This window comes from Amphibalanus amphitrite, unplaced genomic scaffold (genome assembly GCF_019059575.1).
Source record: "Amphibalanus amphitrite isolate SeventyFive unplaced genomic scaffold, NRLGWU_Aamphi_draft 001597F_arrow, whole genome shotgun sequence".
Classification (NCBI taxonomy): domain Eukaryota; kingdom Metazoa; phylum Arthropoda; class Thecostraca; order Balanomorpha; family Balanidae; genus Amphibalanus; species Amphibalanus amphitrite.
The window spans coordinates 89,245-106,969 of NW_024883090.1; the positions used below are offsets into that span (position 1 = coordinate 89,245).

Sequence of the window (17,725 nt, forward strand, 5' to 3'; positions counted from 1 at the left end):
GCCCCGATCGGCATGGTCACCGGTCCAGTAACCCATTAACAATGGTAGGGCGCAGACAGCAAAAAAGAGATGACTGGCAACTCATGAGTTTCGTCAGATTTCTCCCGGCTGGTCCATCGCGACAAGTCAAATAGGGAAATACATTTGATGGGACTCACTTATTTTAGCTATTCTGGCCTTTAGATAAATTACTTTACCTGGGATGATTGATGCATTTACTCAAATCTAGACTGGGCGTACCCACCTATGCCAACCACTAACCATTCACCATCAAGCATATGTTTCACATGTGTCATGCATCGGAAACTAAGAGAATGGCCACAGATTGCGCGCTGGATTCTCTTTCAAACCTAAAAGCGCTTCTCGAAACTCCTATCCTGCCCCGTCCATAGAGATCGTATAGGTAAGTACATCGTAAAGGTCAGAAAACACGTTATTTGTGACAGAGCTAAGTCACACGAATATTCTTTATGCCAACCAAATCATTATTTGATTTTTCATCACAGAAGTTCTATGAGCTGCTTGGACGATGCATGATGAAAACATACATATGCTTTGGACTCTGAATGCACCTCCGAATCTGTAAGGGTTAAGGTATCGCATTATGGCATGAATTTGGCTTCGTCACGCTGCTGTATCACATAGCTCCTTGTACTTCAGCCATTCGACACGCATAGTTAGACAACGTGGCGAAACGGACCTACGCGTTCGCCAAAACCTGCTTTACAGTTTAACGCGAAGATGACTATGCAGCCCACGGCCACTCAATGGAACGTATAACTGTAAACAGGTGATCAAAGAGACTAGAAGTGGTCGATGCGCTTCAGATGCAATGCGCGTGGTTATGGCCGGGTGCGTATTGCCACGTAGCGCCATTTAGTGAATCAATGTTACCGTCCGGCCAGGGGTCGGTACTGGCAGTTAGTCTGACACTTTTGTCGTGAGCTGTCCTGTAAAATGCCTGAAGCCGATCTCTGAGCTACTTTGACACGTAATAACATCAAGTGTTCGCTAGTCTGTGAGTATTCGCCCGCAGCTTTTGGAGAAGCACTCCAGGCACAGGCCAGAAAATCCTCACATCAAGGATTTTAGCTGGCGAAGAGTACATAGTCTGACCTTTTGGGAAGTCACCAGTCATCTATCTGTTGTCATTTCTTACGACAGCTGTCCAAAAAGGATTTTCCGCAAGTATTTGTTGAATGACAAGGAAACAGAACACACTGTAGCTGGAGATCTGTGGCGCCCATCTTCAAGTACTTTAGTGACCTGTTTCAGGCCGCACCATCCGACTCTCACGGCTCACTTCTGACACCAGCAATGCAGCCCTCTCGGTGGAGAACCCGCCTTCTGCTGCTGCTCGTACTGAGTATGACCTGTCCCCCCTCTTACGGCACCATGTACAAAGCTGCTCTTCACCGGGGTCATCCGTACAGTACTTTGAAGAAGGTGGCCAATATGAGAGCCACGCAGTGTGCCGTGCTGTGCCACAAGAACAGCGCCTGCATACAATGGAGGGTGGTCGATGCCAACGGCCTCTGCAAGCTTTGGCCGGCGCCTAGCGATCAATATCCACTCTCATCAAGGAAGCACGACTTGTACGAGGTAGTTGGCGGCTCCACGTCGTCCACAGCGTCCACCGGGGTCTCAACATCTGTCGTTAGCTCTTCCACATCTACTTCAGGCTCTTCTTCATCTCCTTCTAGCTCTTCGTCATCTTCATCCAGCTCTTCGTCCAGTTCTTCTTCATCCTTTTATGGATATTCTTCGGTTTCCGTGGGCAATGCTGTAACTGTCACAAATCCACCTTGCGTCGCAGCTGCACCTACAACTGTGCCTCCAGCAGCTACTACGAACCTCACAACGCCTTCTACCAGCCTCACCACATTTGCCAGCGATACCTCGATTCTTTCCGGGAACCTTACGACCCCCAGTACCAACCTAACGACACCGTCTACTGACCTTACATCTCCCAATAATTTCACGTCACCTGCCATGAGCATCGAGACACTCACCATCTGTCCCACGGCATCCCCTGACCTGACTACATCGCCTACTACTGGCTCCACAACACCTCCGACCACAGAACCTAGTACACATTCCGCTCCAACCACACAGACTACGCCTCCCCCTCCAACCACGCAAGCCACGTCGAGCGCTCCAACCACGCAACCTACAACTCCCCCTCCAACCACTCAAACTACGTCAAGCCCTTCAACCACGAAACCTACAACTACGAAGCTTACAACTCACTCTCCAACCACGCCACCTCCTTCTCCAACCACGAAAGCTACAACTGCTCCTCCAACCACTCCTGCGCCCATCTTCCCGTCTGGTTTCATCCCCATCAGCAACCCGCACATCGCCTACAAGGCCAAACCCCAGCAGCTGTACGGATCCAAAATCGCCATCATCAGCATGTGTCTCTCGCTGCACGTCAACTCCACTCCGGCCTTCCCGCTGACCAGCCAGGAAGCAGACGACATCAACACCCTCTCCGACGGCAAGTACTACTTCATCGGCGCTTGGAGGGCGTTCGGCGACACCAAGTTCACCGACATGAGCAGCGGCAGGCGGGCCTCCATTCACGGGGCGAGGTTCTGGAATGAGACCGCTTCGCTGTACCCGGGAGAGAGCTGCCTGCTGTCCGGATACAAGTCGTTCATCATTCTGCCGTGTGTAGGATGGTGGATGGATGGAGTGATCTGCCAGATGGAGCGGCCGATCGATGATACCATTGGCAAGTGAAGGTCTTAAATCATACCTCGCTGATACCCAGTGGCGAGAGACGAGCCACTTTGGTTTCCATCCCATGGCACTGGGTAACAGAGTAGGTAATTAAAAACTCGCACTAACAAGCACAAGCGCCTTGTTTAGAGCACGTCCGCGACACAATGCGCTGTTAGACAGACAATAGCAACAGTTTTTGGTGATGTTTTCGGAGAGTGTTACATGTTGAAGACAACGGCTGCACTACCCTAATATCATTTTTGTTTCAACACTGCTTGAAATGCTTCGGGCATCTTGCTCTTGTTTTTGCCTGCACACATGACACAGAGAACAGACATCATTTCACAAACAAGGTTTACCTCAGACACACCAGCACAATGAATTAGGCATTTCCTTTGAGCGTTTTAATTAAATTATTTTACTTTTCAATTATTACTTAATGTTCAAGTTAGGAATTCAATAACAATTGTATCCGTATAATGATGAAGGAAAACCGAAGCCTCATAATAATGAATGTATTCTAAATTATGACCGAGAAAAAAGAGAACAGTTTCGGGCATAGCCCATCATCAGATCTCCTAAAAGATACATTTTGAAAATTGTGATCTCGCCTTTTAACACATCCTGACACAATTGTAATCCTATTTATGGCCAGGGCATTGTATGCTGCAATTATAATCCTATAATTTGACTTTAGAATGCACTTGCACACGAACAATAAAGAGCGACAGTGTAATTCGCTCTCTTTCACTGCCAAACTTTCTCTCTCTCCCTCCCTCTCTCTCTCTCTCTCTCTCTCTCTATCTCTCCCTCTCTTCTCTCTTTCTTCCTCTCTCCCCCTCTCTCGTTGACTCACCCGCTCTCTGAATCGTTTGATCGTTATGCGTGAAATAAATGGCACATCAGCATGACGCATTGTGTTTCTTTTCAATAATGTGTTCAAAACAAAATTGTGTTTTTATTTTTTTCTAACCATGGTCCGAGACATCAACGAATCAAGGTATGCTGGTCAAGACACCGCAAATTTGCATGACTTTTGGCCGATTTGCAGGACACCATGGATGGGATAACAAGAATCACTCGCACGTAAAGTCCATGCCCGCTATAGCGAAAGAGCATTAATTGCCAAAAAAAAAAAACTACTGCGTCATTGCGTTAGCAGAGGCTGATAAAGGGGTATCAGAATAGCCGCCATCTTAAGTGGTACGATGTAGCTATCGTATGGGAAAGTAGCAAAATGCCTTGAAACGCCAGTTGACGGCAACGCCGCATCATTGCTCAAAACGGTGGAATTTGAATACAGGGCGCCTGGGGCGATTTGATTAAGGATCTTGAAACTGTCACGTGACAATTGACCTGTTAGAGGCATTGAAAGGGAGAGGACTTTTCAGTAATCACGTGACTAAATGTCCTCCGGCGCCCTGTTTTCAGATTCCACCCTCAAAACGTGTATATACCCGCGGCTGACCTTTAGAGCCACGCCGGCCGGCCCTGGCGCGCGGTGTCCCGACCTGATCTCGCCGGAGGGACCGTGACGTCACCGGCGGGCGCTGCGAGCGAGACGGCTGAGGAGGCCCGGGCTCACTCCACGCAGCTCGAGCGAGCCACGGTATATAGAGAACTAGGTAAAACCGGTTCGAAATTACAACACTAAGGTATTTTGACCACTATTTTCAGTCTAAAAAAGAGAACCAAGCAACAAATTTCGATGAGTTTTATGATTTGTATATATATTTTTGATTTATGATCACAGAGCAACGTCATGTATGAACCTGTGAAGCATTAACAAAAATAAATTGTTGGCTATCTCCGCCATTTCAAAAATTATATATCTTAAAACGCAAAGCTTGCTCATGGACAAAATTAATTTTTCACAATCAAAAATTAAAATTGAAGGAGAAAAAGTAATATCAAAGGCCGACACTCTTTCATTCAATTTCGAAATTATCATGGTTCTGAGCTGTTCAGCCTACCGGACCTGCCAATGCTCTACCCTGAATTGTCGAGTAATTTCAGTGATGTGGGGATTCAATCAAGGTCAATAAATATCAAAATTAAATTTTCTTTCAGATTTTGTCAGTTTTGTTGCTTTTTAAGCGTTGGAAACTGCATTTAGTTGATCTTGAATGCACCACCGCCATTGGTGTCTTTGGTCACCCTGTTCCACTAAATGTAATATTTTTACAAAACTAGACTATGTCGGTGTCTAAAACATTTACCAAAATTTACAAAATTGTTAACGCTACTACCTATAAAAATGTTGAAGCGCTATGATCTTGGGAAATTTTAGAAATGTATTTACGAATCTCGAACTTATATTTTTTGGAACCGATTACTCCTGAGCAAAAACATCTATATTTGGTAAACTTGTTAGGCATATGCTCTTAAAACGTCTATATCAAAATGGAAATTCAATTTTCTTTTAAAGTCCGCATATCTCATTGCAGTTTCGAAGATGTAAGGTATATTTTTTTGGTCTAGAATGAATGATCTTCCATTCTGCTGAAGGTAACACTATGACAATTAATGGAATATTACCAAAAAACAAGACAATGTCGGTGTCTAATTCAAGCTTAATAATCAACATAAAAGAATTCTCTATCTTTTGGTATGAGTCATAAAACAAGATGAAGTTGGGAAATTTACGAATTTCGGTATTGAAAACCGCAGACCACCCTCAGTTGTGCTTTGTCCACTGTACTGTAAATACTGCTAATATACCTCTGTCGCTAGCAGACGCATGTCTTTGCATTCGATTGGTTGAACGGCATTTCGTTTGCTGATGGAGAACACCTTTGTTTTAATTTGTATTTTGTCATCGGTTATGTTATTTGTTTTGTCTGTTACACTGAAGTCTATTATCGGGGTTACATGAGCACAGTAAATACGTATTTAGCCGCTAATTCGAATTAGGAACGCATTACCGACTCATGTAGCCACCTGCTAGTACGAATCGGCAATCCGATCCGCGGTTACATGAGCAAAGCAAATACGTATCACGATCGGATTCACCGCTAATGCGAATCAGGAGCGTACTACCGACTCATGTATCCACCTGCTAATACGAATCGGCGGTCGGAACAAAATCCGCTGGGAAAGAGGCTTAGAAGCGAATAGGACCAAAGACGCGTTTACATAGGGTTTGTTGCAAGCTTATATCTCCGTCCGTGATGTTGCAAAAGATGTCAATGGTGCTTAACAATTTACAAAATGATCCCCTCTAAATATTTGAAGACCACTGCATCGAAATTATCGCCAAATTAACGAGCTAGAGCCTCGTCAAATATGCTATGTAAACCGGGTTCAAGATACGTATCACAGGAACTATTTCTTCGCAAAGAGAAACATTAAAATGCAAAATAATTGGTATTTTTTTCATTTTCTTCTTTTGAAATAATTTTTAAAAAATATGTCGGTATTTTGTCAAGTTTTCAACAATAAATATAGTGAAAACCAAATAGTAAATATCCACATAATTTCAGTTGAAACATTTTTCTGACAGCACTACAGACAAATCAAGAGAGGCAATTGCCCAATGAGTCAAAACAAGACAACTTTATGTTCAACTTTTTTTTTTAAGTTAATTGAGAATGTTTTGAGCAGATTAAATGCAAAAAAGACATAAGATAATAAATTTTTAATTTAGTCACCTCTATTGCTACGGAAGTGCGCCACATTTGTATGCTATTCCGTTTGTAATGCGCATCGGGCCGAGAGCCAAACTAGATCCGTTTGACGTCACTGATACGAATTTGCTCATGTAGTCGGTGCACTGAATGCGTTCTTGGGGAGCTGATGCGAATTAGCGTAGTGCGTATTTGGAACGGATCGCTCATGTAACCGAAACGTCCGAGGCACACGATTCGGGCCGTATTTCACAAGAACTATTCTTTGCTGACTGGAAGCGTCAAAATGCAAAATACTAAGCATTTTTTTTTATTGGCTGCCTCGTAGAAAATAGCAAAAAAAATGTTGGTATTTTGGTTTAGTCTTTGGATGTGAAATAAAATGAATGAAATATTTTGATACATAATTTTTTCTGACCACCCTGCTGTCGCTGCATGGCGAATCAGTGCCCACTGACTTAAAACAAGAAAACTTTGTTTTCATTTTTTGATTTCATGTTAATTTTAAATGTTTTTGAGACTATCAAATGATATAACTATTTAAAATTTAGTTCAGTCGTCCCGGTAAATGCCGCAACTGCGCCATGACTGTACGCTAATCCTATTCCGTTTGTGATACGAATTACCGGCCGTCGAGGAGTCAGCCCGGGTGAGCCAAACGCGTATTTACAAATTGCAACCGAGCTCCGCCGTAGGGTATTTTATTTCCGCCGTAGTGTATTTCACTTGGGGGATTTTCTACCATACATCTGCCTGAGCTTAGGGTAATTACAATTTGTCGGCGACGTTCGAAAATGATGCACCTTTTTTCGCAGTATAGGATATCGCATGTGCATATTTCTGCCTTTTTGGGTGCGCTTTATCGGTTTTTCGTGAGTAACTCGCATAAAAACCGGCGGATCGCGACGAAACTTTCAATACCCCCGATTTTATCAATTTTACACCTACCCTGAAAATTTCATGACCGTGACCCAAATGACCTTTGACCTGTGACCTATTTCTCGAGACCATGTTTGGCCCGAATCGCGATTCGGCGTATGTCGGCTCTTATTAGCCGCACGGTTGCAGTTTTCACGTGGTTTCAAGCGTTGAAACATGTGATATGATGCTGGTCCCATGCATTAGGGTGGGTGTCAAGGTCACCTGAAGGTCAGGTCAGCTCAATGACCTTTGATGACCTCGGTTCACTTTTTCGAGTTTTACATGTTTCTAGGCTAGTTTTTGGAGCTGATTTCGAATTTAGCAACCATTTGAACATCACAGCGGGTGTAACGAAATTATCCAGACACCTTTCTTTCCGCTGGAAAAGCAGAACAATCTGATACTTTTTCTTTTAACTGAGCTTGTAGCCACCTTTCATAAAAACACAGTTTACTCACCTCGTTGGTTTCTGCATATCTTTGGAGTGGTTTCAAAGGACAGTCAGAGAGGAAATGAGGAACCCACACAGTGGCGAATGTTCTGGAGCATTTCAGCCAATGGATTCTCCAGCACACTGGCTTTGATGCGGACCAACGCCGTCTAAACCTGTGCCTGCGGTTGAGCAGTGCTTATGGCGGGTGGCTCTTCATACACCTCCTACTGAACAAGAGCCCACAGGTTTTCGATTGAATTGGGATCGCGACTTTTTCCAAGTCATAAGCGTTAGCCCAGAATGATTGAAGGTTCTATTGGCATCACTTCCCGTTCTTTTAGGGACTTTTAAGTAGCGCGCCGCCACGCATGAAGACAGCGTGGCTTGAATCAGGCATCAGTGCGCGTTCAGAAACCGTGCCCTCCTATGCCGTCTGGTTGAGCGCCTCCAATCATGCTCCACCACCTTCCCTGGAAAAGCTCCACCCTTGCCTATGGGGCAAAATATAAGGGACAAAAACACAAAACAAGACAGATAAAAACAAAGCAAAATTACTCATTGCCTAATGAAATTCAGGCTGGAGCAAAAACATAGGTAATAGGTTATGTCAAATTAGAATGAAAGATTAAAATCAACCTGACCAGGCCTTAAGGTCCTACCGGGTCCTAACCACCTTACTTCGCCTAACTTGACCCAGTTCAACCTAGCCTACCACAACACCTGCAGAGTGCAGAGGTACCTTCCTGGAAAATGACGCCGGCAGGGAGATGACTGCCCAACTTATTGAAATACTACCATGATTGCTTGTCAAACTGTGGCAGGGTACAATCCTGTGCATAGTGCACACTAATCATGTTGTTTTTGTGTAGGCCCTCTGCACATTGTTGTGTGCACTGCTATGTGCACCTAAGTAAAAAAAGTGACTGGTGGTACATGACAAAAGGTTGAGCAACTGTGAAGTTCATACCCTTGGTCTTGCTGGTGCCAAATGCCTATAGCTAGGATCAGTGAGGGTTGTAGACATGCTACATACATTGTGCATTGAAGATATTGGCACAAAGTTCATCCGTAATTACTATGCTTAACACCTAATGCAAGAAGCGACATAAATGCCCAGATGATAAAGCTCTTTGGTCAACATCACACAAATATATTGACATACTTTGCAGGTACATACATATTTACATTCATGGCAAATACTTTCGATTTGATTCAGAAACTAGTTGCTAGTAAGCTTGCACTTTTGTAGGCACAACAACTACCATATATTAAATCATAAAAAACCTTCTCATGGCATTCATCAATACCTTTCTACCGAACAAGTACCTTATACCTAGCTTCCATGCAATGATTCTAAAATTTGTCCGCAATCCATCTATATCTCAACTGACACAATGAATTTCAAATACCCTAACAAAACCTATAACTGTACATAAGAAGAATGCAATACTACAAGAATTGTGAATTTCTGAAGTTATTCTCACATGCTGAATGTTGAAACTCTACTTTTGTCGTCCATTTCCATGTTTGATTGAGCCATCATATAGAACTGTTTCTGTTCTACAGTCACAAGCTTTCCCACAAATCTTTAATTTTTACACATCATCTTGAACCATGCTCCAGTCTTTCCAACAAAGCAATTTTGATTTGTTGCAACAGCTTCAGATCATGATATGCTTGAGGTTTGTTACACCATTTGTCAGACAAATCTCTACAAAATGTGTAGGTATCAATTCCCAAACTAAGTAATTGATCATATCAGTATTTGCAGTTTCCACACAATGTTTCATAATACTATTCTATGTTTATATAAAGAAATAATCCACAAATTGTTAATTGAAACACTCCCACTTCAAGAATTCAGAGCTGGTTGGTTGGTTTGGGTTAAGCACCACATCCAGTGGACCAAGGTGCTAACCGGAACTCTCACGCTGTTCCAAGCGGTCAGGTAGCGGCAATGCCACGTGCATTGCCCGGGAATCGAACCCGGATGGCCGAATCTGGAGGCAAGTATCTTACCTCTAGACCGGAATGCTCCCCAAGAATTCAGAGCAATAACAGTACAAGTTCAGAAGCAAACAAACATTGCGCCACATTTCGTATGAAACGCGCCATCGCCCTGAAGTTTCTACCACAGACGGTAGTTCAACCGCAGCCGTAGTGCGAAAACCCCTGCCCACCTTACCCCACGGCGGAGCTCGGTTGCAATTTGTAAATACGCGAGCCAAACAAGATCCGTTTGACGTAGATAAAACGAATTAGTCTCATGTAACCGGTGCCGTAGATACGTTCGTGGGGAGCTGATGCGCATTAGCGTAGTGCGTATTTGGAACGGATCGCTCATGTAACCCCGGTATATAATGGGGTCTGTTATTTGATTTGATTTTGTTAGGTGAAGATGGAGATGGCCTTGGAAATATGCGGAAGGCACTGTGACTATAAATAATGGAAGGTAGGTGTTGGTTATACTTTTCCTGAGATTTTGCCTGTGCGAGCACCAGGCTGGGTGAATTTGTGTTTTAGATCCTTTTCTGAATTATGTGGTTCAGTTGAGATTCAAATCAAAATAGGTAAAAGGTAACTAGGCAAAGGCCAAAGGTAGTTGATGTTTTGATTGATTTGTCTTGTAGTTGTGGTAATTATCCTACCAAGTATGTAGTCTGCTCTACCCCCAACGACCAGTTGACGAAGCATGGCAATTTCGACGAGATGTTGTCATCGTGGGGTTGTTCAGCTGGTGTGGGTTTGGTGCATTGCGGATTTGGCTTGGTGCAGCGCAGATTTAGTGTAGCGTGGTGCGAGTTTGGCCTGGGTGGTGTTTCACCGGTGATAGTGATAGCAGCACGCTGCTATTAGGTACATGTGTCAAATTAGGTTTCCATGGAGACATCAACAAGCCCCATTCACATTGCTCCAACACAACCACAAGTGTGACGTCAGCAGAATAGCAGCGTGCTGCTATCACCGGTGAAACACCACCCTGGTGACGGACTTGACGGGGTGTCAATAAGGCTGGAGTCACCTTCAGCGCTAGCCAGTAAATGTGTAGATAAAAGGAAGCTGAAATTTAAAAACAATCTAACCTTACCTAACCTTACCTATTGGCTATTAACATACTAACCTATACCCTACACCCTACCAACTGACGGTGATGCCAGCTTTACCATAAACCGTAGGTTGTAGTTAAGTAGGTAAGGTTAGGTCAGGTTAGATAATGGTTTCTTCTCTTAGACTAGGTAGGTATTTGATTAGATTTAAAAGCAAATTTTGTGTAAATGTCTCAAGAACTGGAGAGTCTAGCGACTTCACAAATGGGTGGCATCATGTGAGATGCCTGCTATATGAATACCAGAAATCCTTCTCTATGCCTCAACCCCCTGTTCTGGGCTGGGCAGACACTTTCATCCCATGTGGGAAGCTCCCCTAGGAGCATACACGGAGCCAGGTGCAGTGTCAGGGGCTGGGTGCCCTGTCCACTGGATTGGCTCAGCCCCAATGACTTGTACTAGGGTGCTTGCCCATACCAATAGCTCCCCCTAATTCCTATCATTCCTCCAACTCTGTAGTCTTTTTGGGCCAAAACCTGAAAGAGCCCAACCCAACAAAACTTTAAATTGATTTTGTAACTTGTGGCATAGTACTTAGTAAGTATTTTGCCAGTCTGGCAACATCCCATTACTGCCTTGACTGGCTTTCTTCTCTCTCATGCTGATCCTGTGTCACAGAGCCACATAGATGAGCAGCTACCCATCGTAGGATGCACACTCAACCTCCTGCTAGTTTCTGAGCCAAGTCAGCTTGACAGAGGGGTCTGCTAATGCACAGCCACCTAGCCACTGCTAACAGATGCTGGCTGGGACAGACGCTCATCAAAGGTGTGCCACACGACATGGGCATTCTCGTTCTGCATCAAGCCTCAAGGTGCCTCGCATCAAGCCTCAAGGTGCCTCAGCCAAATGACAGTGAGAAATAAGGGTTGGAGTAAAAGAAGAGGACTGATTAGAAAATCCATTTACCACAATTTTATCACTGTGGACCATCGCGAATGCGTAGTGTAATATTAACCTAGCAGCCCAGCACGCTCAAAAGATCTTGGAAACTGGACCCCAGATCAGTAGATGCAGACATGCACATGCAGACGAAACACCAACGCCATGCATGGGGCCCAATCTCACCATAGAAATGCCAAAGCATTTCTGTGGTGCCATTTTGTGGATGGCAGCATGGCTCAAGCCATGCTGCCATCCACATGACGTGCGGCCAGGTATCCATTATCAGACTAGATATGTGATATCTGAGTTTTTTTTTATAACACAGCCATTTGCAATCTTCTGTGGCGATGGAACTTTCTTAGCATAAAAGACCGCCGTTGTGTACCGTGCCTGTGGCCAGCTTAGTCGTTTCCATTGTATGCTTTGTGGTTTTTTAGTTCTGAGCATGTTATCTTTCAACAGGCTCGTTGCTGTCGGCGGTTCTGAAGTCAGCGGTTCGATCCAGCTGAAGGACGTCACCTGGCAGGAAGTTGCAGAGTGTGGTGGCCAGTATCAAGCCACATTGTCCAGAAACCATCACATTATCTCCAGGTCAGTAATTGTGTGAACCGGGGGGGGGGGGGGGGGCGCAGCTGCGCCTTGGTCACCACTGTGTCGAGTTGTGGACGCCCATGGGCCACTGTGTCGAGTTGTGATAGGAAAATCCTGCGAAATTCCTCCCACTTCCCCGTAGGTCTTTGCTGCTTTAACACAGGTGTCCAGTCCGTGTCGGTGAGCTGCCAGTTGAACTGGTCAGGATCGACCCGCTGTAAGCACCGGCGTTGAACCGTCGGGCCGGTCGCCGCACGCCACCAAACCGCAGCCCCACGCGGGTAATAATCGGGCTTGGACTTCTTGGATGAGATGTTTATGCACAGGCTAATGTACTGTAATTATGACTGAGTGTGCGACAGAAGACGTTGTGACTATGAGTCATACTCGCCGTGGCTGGTATTTGATGACCGTCGTGACCTGTGACGGTCGCCGTGACTGCTGTGTGACGATCACCGTGACTGTAATGTGACGGTCGCCGTGGCTGGTACGTGATGTTCTCAGTAACTGTTTATATAACGGCCGTCGCGACTGAAAGGTGACGACGTGACGTGACGTGACGCGACTCGCTCTGTTACAGGTCACTAGTCGCCGGTGCTCGAGCTGACGGCGTCGTTCAAGGGCTCCACGGTGACAAGCGCCGTCACCGTTGCCGCCGCCGCCGAGACCATCCGACTCCTGGGCCCTGTTTCACGGCAGCGTACTGCAGCGCGCTACGCAGCGCTGCTGTGCTAGTGCGGCGATTGAGACGAATTCGGCTCGACGCTCCAGCGTTGCGAAACACCCGTGTCTATGAAGGATACGCCGATACGTGCCCCAGCTTCAAGCCCTTCCCTCCCCCCCCCCCCGTCCCGTCCCATCCCAACGGTGTTGGCCGAGATTGGGGTTTGGTATTTTAACGGGCTCTCCGATGACGTCCCGCAATTTGTGTTATGTAATTTGACGATTATGTCGTAGTCTCATTCTGTCTCGATATGCTAATAAATGATAAATGGGACGGAGGTTGGAAGTAAGGTGTGAGTGGCTGTAACCGGCAGGTTTTGGCGAGCGCGATATTAGTTATCGTGAGCGCGCCAGCTGCAATCAATCGCGCGCTTCTGGCGAGAAAATACTTGCTCTGGAACCTAGAAGTTTGTCGTGAAATCTATGTACCTTTGGATTGAATTATTAGGACATAATGTACTTTCGGTGTCCAGCACTGCAGCTCTGGAAACAGAAATATGGATGTTGGCTGTTTGATTTAGCAAGGGCTAACAATCCGCGTCAAGAATCAAAAGCTGTATGTGTTCGGACGCGCATTCACCGGCAAACACCTCGGCTCAGCTGATTAGTATATTTACAGTGATCGTACGGTACACGTTAATTCAGTTAACAACTCTGTGCTGGTTCCCCGTGCCTTCCGGCCTCTTGTCCTCCGCCGCCTCAAGCCCCCGTGCTGAGCCACCCGCTCAGCCCCGAGCCCCTCTCGCCGAGCGCACCGCTCAGCGACTGCCCGCCGCAGTGATGCCATCCACATTTTTGCTCCATCCCAAGATCTCGACCAGAATTTCCCAAGATTCTCGTCTCAAATCCCAAGACTACCCATCGAATATCCTTAGGAGTACCCCAAGTAAATCCATAGCTTATTTTGGACATATTAGTGTGTTTAGTATTCAACTTTCTCTTCTTCGGGTCCACCCTTGTCCTTATTGGCGTATATACAGGGTGTCCCATAAGTTCGTTCTCACCTAAATTTTACGCTTTTAGGCTCTCTTGCTTAAAGGCACGCTGAAATTGGTTCGTAACTGAGCTTACGTGGTTGCCATGGCTGGTAGAAATATGCTCCACAGTAGCTAATTTCTGTAGACAAAATAGTTTTTGCTATAGAGCCCGCTTCCTACAGAGACGGCTAACGCCGCAACATAGAGGTCTCCGATACGGGTACGTCTCAGTATTTAGTCAGCACGTGACCATTTGCGATGATTGAGGGTGATTGAGGCCTACCAGTCTGTAGCCAATGTCCATCGCTAACTGGACGCACAGTCAGCAAGTGACACCGATGATTTGTCGGGAGTCAGTCACTGCAAGTTTATCCTCTTTCCAGTCAGCCCTCAGGAGTGAGCCAAGTGGCCAAAACTGTGTGGCGCCAAAGTGGCCATCAAAAAGGTCAAAGGGTTACAAAGTTTGTAAGCAGACTTTTCAGGATGGATTACCAGCTGTCTAAGAGTGTTCTTTCGGGGTACATAACTCAAGGTGACTTAAGCTTTGCTTACCGGAGGACTCAAAACAGTCAAAAACGTCTTAAAATGGCCAAACATGAGTTTCGTTATGCCTGAGGCTAAACAAAACAGAGGGCTGATGACATCAACTAGGTCATCAGGACTAACTAGTCCACGTTCGAAAGGAAACACCCGTCCAAACCCGAAAACAACCCCATAAGGGCGAAGGAGGAGGCCTCCGTTTCGTCCCGTTATGTTCCTATGCAAAAGGTCAGGGTCACTGTGTTGTGGGATTATAGGCGTTCTGGAGTTGACCAAGTTGCAAGTGGCAACCCAGAAACAGTTTTGGGAAGCAGAATGCTTTTCCAAGAACATCTAGGAGGAGTTTCAGCCCTCAAGCTGAACTCGAACCGCGAGTATGAACATATTTATAGAGGAGAAAATGGCATCCGGAAGGTCGTAGGCCCATCTTCAGGCAAGACAGTGCATCAGTGCACAGGTCAAGCAAAGCTTAAAAGCGGTGCAAGGAGACTGTGGCAGGCATTTGTGGCAAGATCACATGCCAGGCACCTCATTGGATCAAAATTTCATAAAAATTTGTTGGTTATGCTGAAATTGAGGCTCGTCGAAGCGTAGCGCTGTTCCAGCCTCGAGGAGCTCACGGCGCATGTCAAGCCAGTCTGGGTTAACTTTAAGCCTACTATGCAGCCAAACATGCCGGTTGGCATGCTGCAGCATGTATTCATGTGTTTGCCTATTAAATGAGGAGCCTATTGAGGGGTCATAAATATATTAAAACGCAATGTACTCTGTTTCACATGCAAACATAATGTGAGAACGAACTTATGGGACACCCTGTACAGCAGCTAATGTACCTAGAGGCCGGGGGGAGGGGGAGGGGGTCGATCGGACTCCTACAGCTGATCGGTTCCTGACCGAGTATAAGAGCTTCACGAAAAATGAAGATGCTGGCCTAGACAACATGAAGCCGGTGGTATCTGATATTATGGTCAGGTCATTCGTCGACCGTCAATGGTGGGTCAAGGACTTAAAACACATAGTCCGAATCTGTTAGAACTTCTTGGAAACGAAGTCTGTGGCATTTTGGATTTATTTCAAAATTTGTCTCGTGACACATTTGGAGAAGCTAGGGTCAGGTGAGGTCAGGCTGATTTTAAGTGTTTTCCACCACTGAGTTTTGAAATATGGGCTCCAAAACAAGCTCTTAAAAGCTTATGTGAATCCTGAAATCGAAAAGCCTATGCTGTGAATCTGCGCGTAAGCCAGTGCCCGCTGGGGCCCATGAATTTTCAAGCCGGCGATGGCGAGGGGGTCTAAACGAGGACCTAACTCGTCCCCTGGACTATATAGTTACAAGACGTCAGCAGTGTTGTGAAGGTCGCAATATTACCCCAGTAAACATGACGACGTCGGCCCGACATCGGCTGGACGTCGGATATGCCCGCATGTTCCGACGTCCAGCCGAAGTCCAGCCGACGTCGAGCCGACGTCGGGCCGCGATCGTTTGCCGAGGTTGACGAGATCGTTCGTCGTTGGACCGACGGGGCCGACGTCGGCATGTTTATTGGGACAACGCGCCAAAAATATCAACCGGCGGCGGGATTCGAGCCCCCCAGTCGCCGACGTCGGCATGTTTATTGGGACAACACGCCAAAAGAATCAGCCGGCGATGGGATTCGAACCCCGTGTCATTCGAACGCGAGGTTAGTGCGCTAACCACTACACCACGCAGCCAACTAATGAATTTGGTTTGTTTTGTTGGGTTATGCCCTTTCGGTCTGACAAGACCATTTCAGAGCCAGAAGGATGAGAGGATGGAGACATCTGACATTGGTCTTCTTGGCGAGCACCCTGGGTCCAGTTCATATAGAGTCCCTGGTCCCATTGCTGTTACGTGACACTTATTGGAAAGGGCGACCCCACAATGGATTCATATAGCCCCTCTTAACACACCTGCACCAACGTTTCCCAAAGTGTCCCTTTGATAAGTGGCACTTTGGCAAAGTGACACTTGCCGACTGGCCTTTCTATATGAACTGGACCCGGCCCTGGTGAGTTGCCGGGGCTGAGCCTGACCAAAGGATAGGCCGAGCAGCCCCCAAGCACTCACCGCACCCGGCTACGGGCGAGCTCGGCTTACGGGCAATCCCAAATGGGATAAAGTTTCCCGTCCAGTCCGGATCAGGGGGTTGCGGCGTGGAGGAAGATTTGAGTCTCCTGAGGATATTTTGAATACAGAAGCTCTTAATGAAACATTAAACATGTATTTTATATTATTTTAACGGTCAAAAAAGCGGCCGATGTCGGTCCGACGTCGCCCCGACGTCGGCCCGACGTCGGCTGGACCTCAGCAATTGATCTCGGTCCGACGTCGGCCCAACGTCGGCTGGACCTCGGCTGGACGTCGGAACATGCGGGCATATCCGACATCCAGCCGACGTCGTGCCGAGGTTGGACCGACGTCGGGCCGACGTCGGCATGCCGATGCCGAGTTGCCGACGTCACCCCGACGTCGGCCGACGTCGGGCCGACGTCGGCATGTTTACTGGGTACGCTTTGATTATTTTTGGTCCAGCAGAGCCCAGAGGTCAGGTGACCAGACACTTTTCCGAGGTCAAAGACAAATTGCCCTTATTTTGGTTCGCGGTCAACGGATAAGCCTCCATAGAGCAAAACCGTAAAATGAAACGCTTTGTGCGGGAGCCGCTTTCTGAAATATTTTTTAGGCATAATGTTTGTAAAAGCTTTTCATAGCCACCCAACATCATGGACGCCGGTGAAACAGGGCGCCGGAGGGCATATTAGTCACGTGACATTTGTAGCTTCTCTCCCTTCGTGTGCCTTCTACAATCTACATGCTAAACGTCACGTGTAAATTTCACGAACCTTGATCAAATCACCCCAGGCGCCCTGTTTTCACCGTCGTCCATCATGCCGCCAAACCACCCATCCCCGTTGATAGGTAGTTGGAAATTAAACAAATGAGCGCCAGTTGCGAACAGAGACTGAAAGCTGCTACTATACCCATAACAAGTAATGGTACAAAAATAATCCTGCGATCTCGGGAAGATAATGCCGGCTAGAAACATCGCAAGCTTCGTCCGTTACTTCAATATGTTTGATTAACCGTCCGTAGTGCAAATCCATCCTAAATCTATTATCGACCAAGGAAAAAGCATTCGACAGCATGAGAAGACAAAGTGAAATCAGCTTCTG

General features: G+C 46.4%; 1 long non-coding RNA gene across 1 annotated transcript; it reads left to right on the forward strand.

Moving 5' to 3' along the window:
* The first annotated feature begins 9,928 nt into the window (after positions 1–9,928).
* LOC122374070 lies at positions 9,929–13,289 on the forward strand. The gene is made up of 3 exons (XR_006255151.1): positions 9,929–10,159; positions 12,162–12,290; positions 12,871–13,289. It is a non-coding gene; the product is annotated as an uncharacterized LOC122374070 (long non-coding RNA).
* The last annotated feature ends 4,436 nt before the right edge of the window (positions 13,290–17,725 follow it).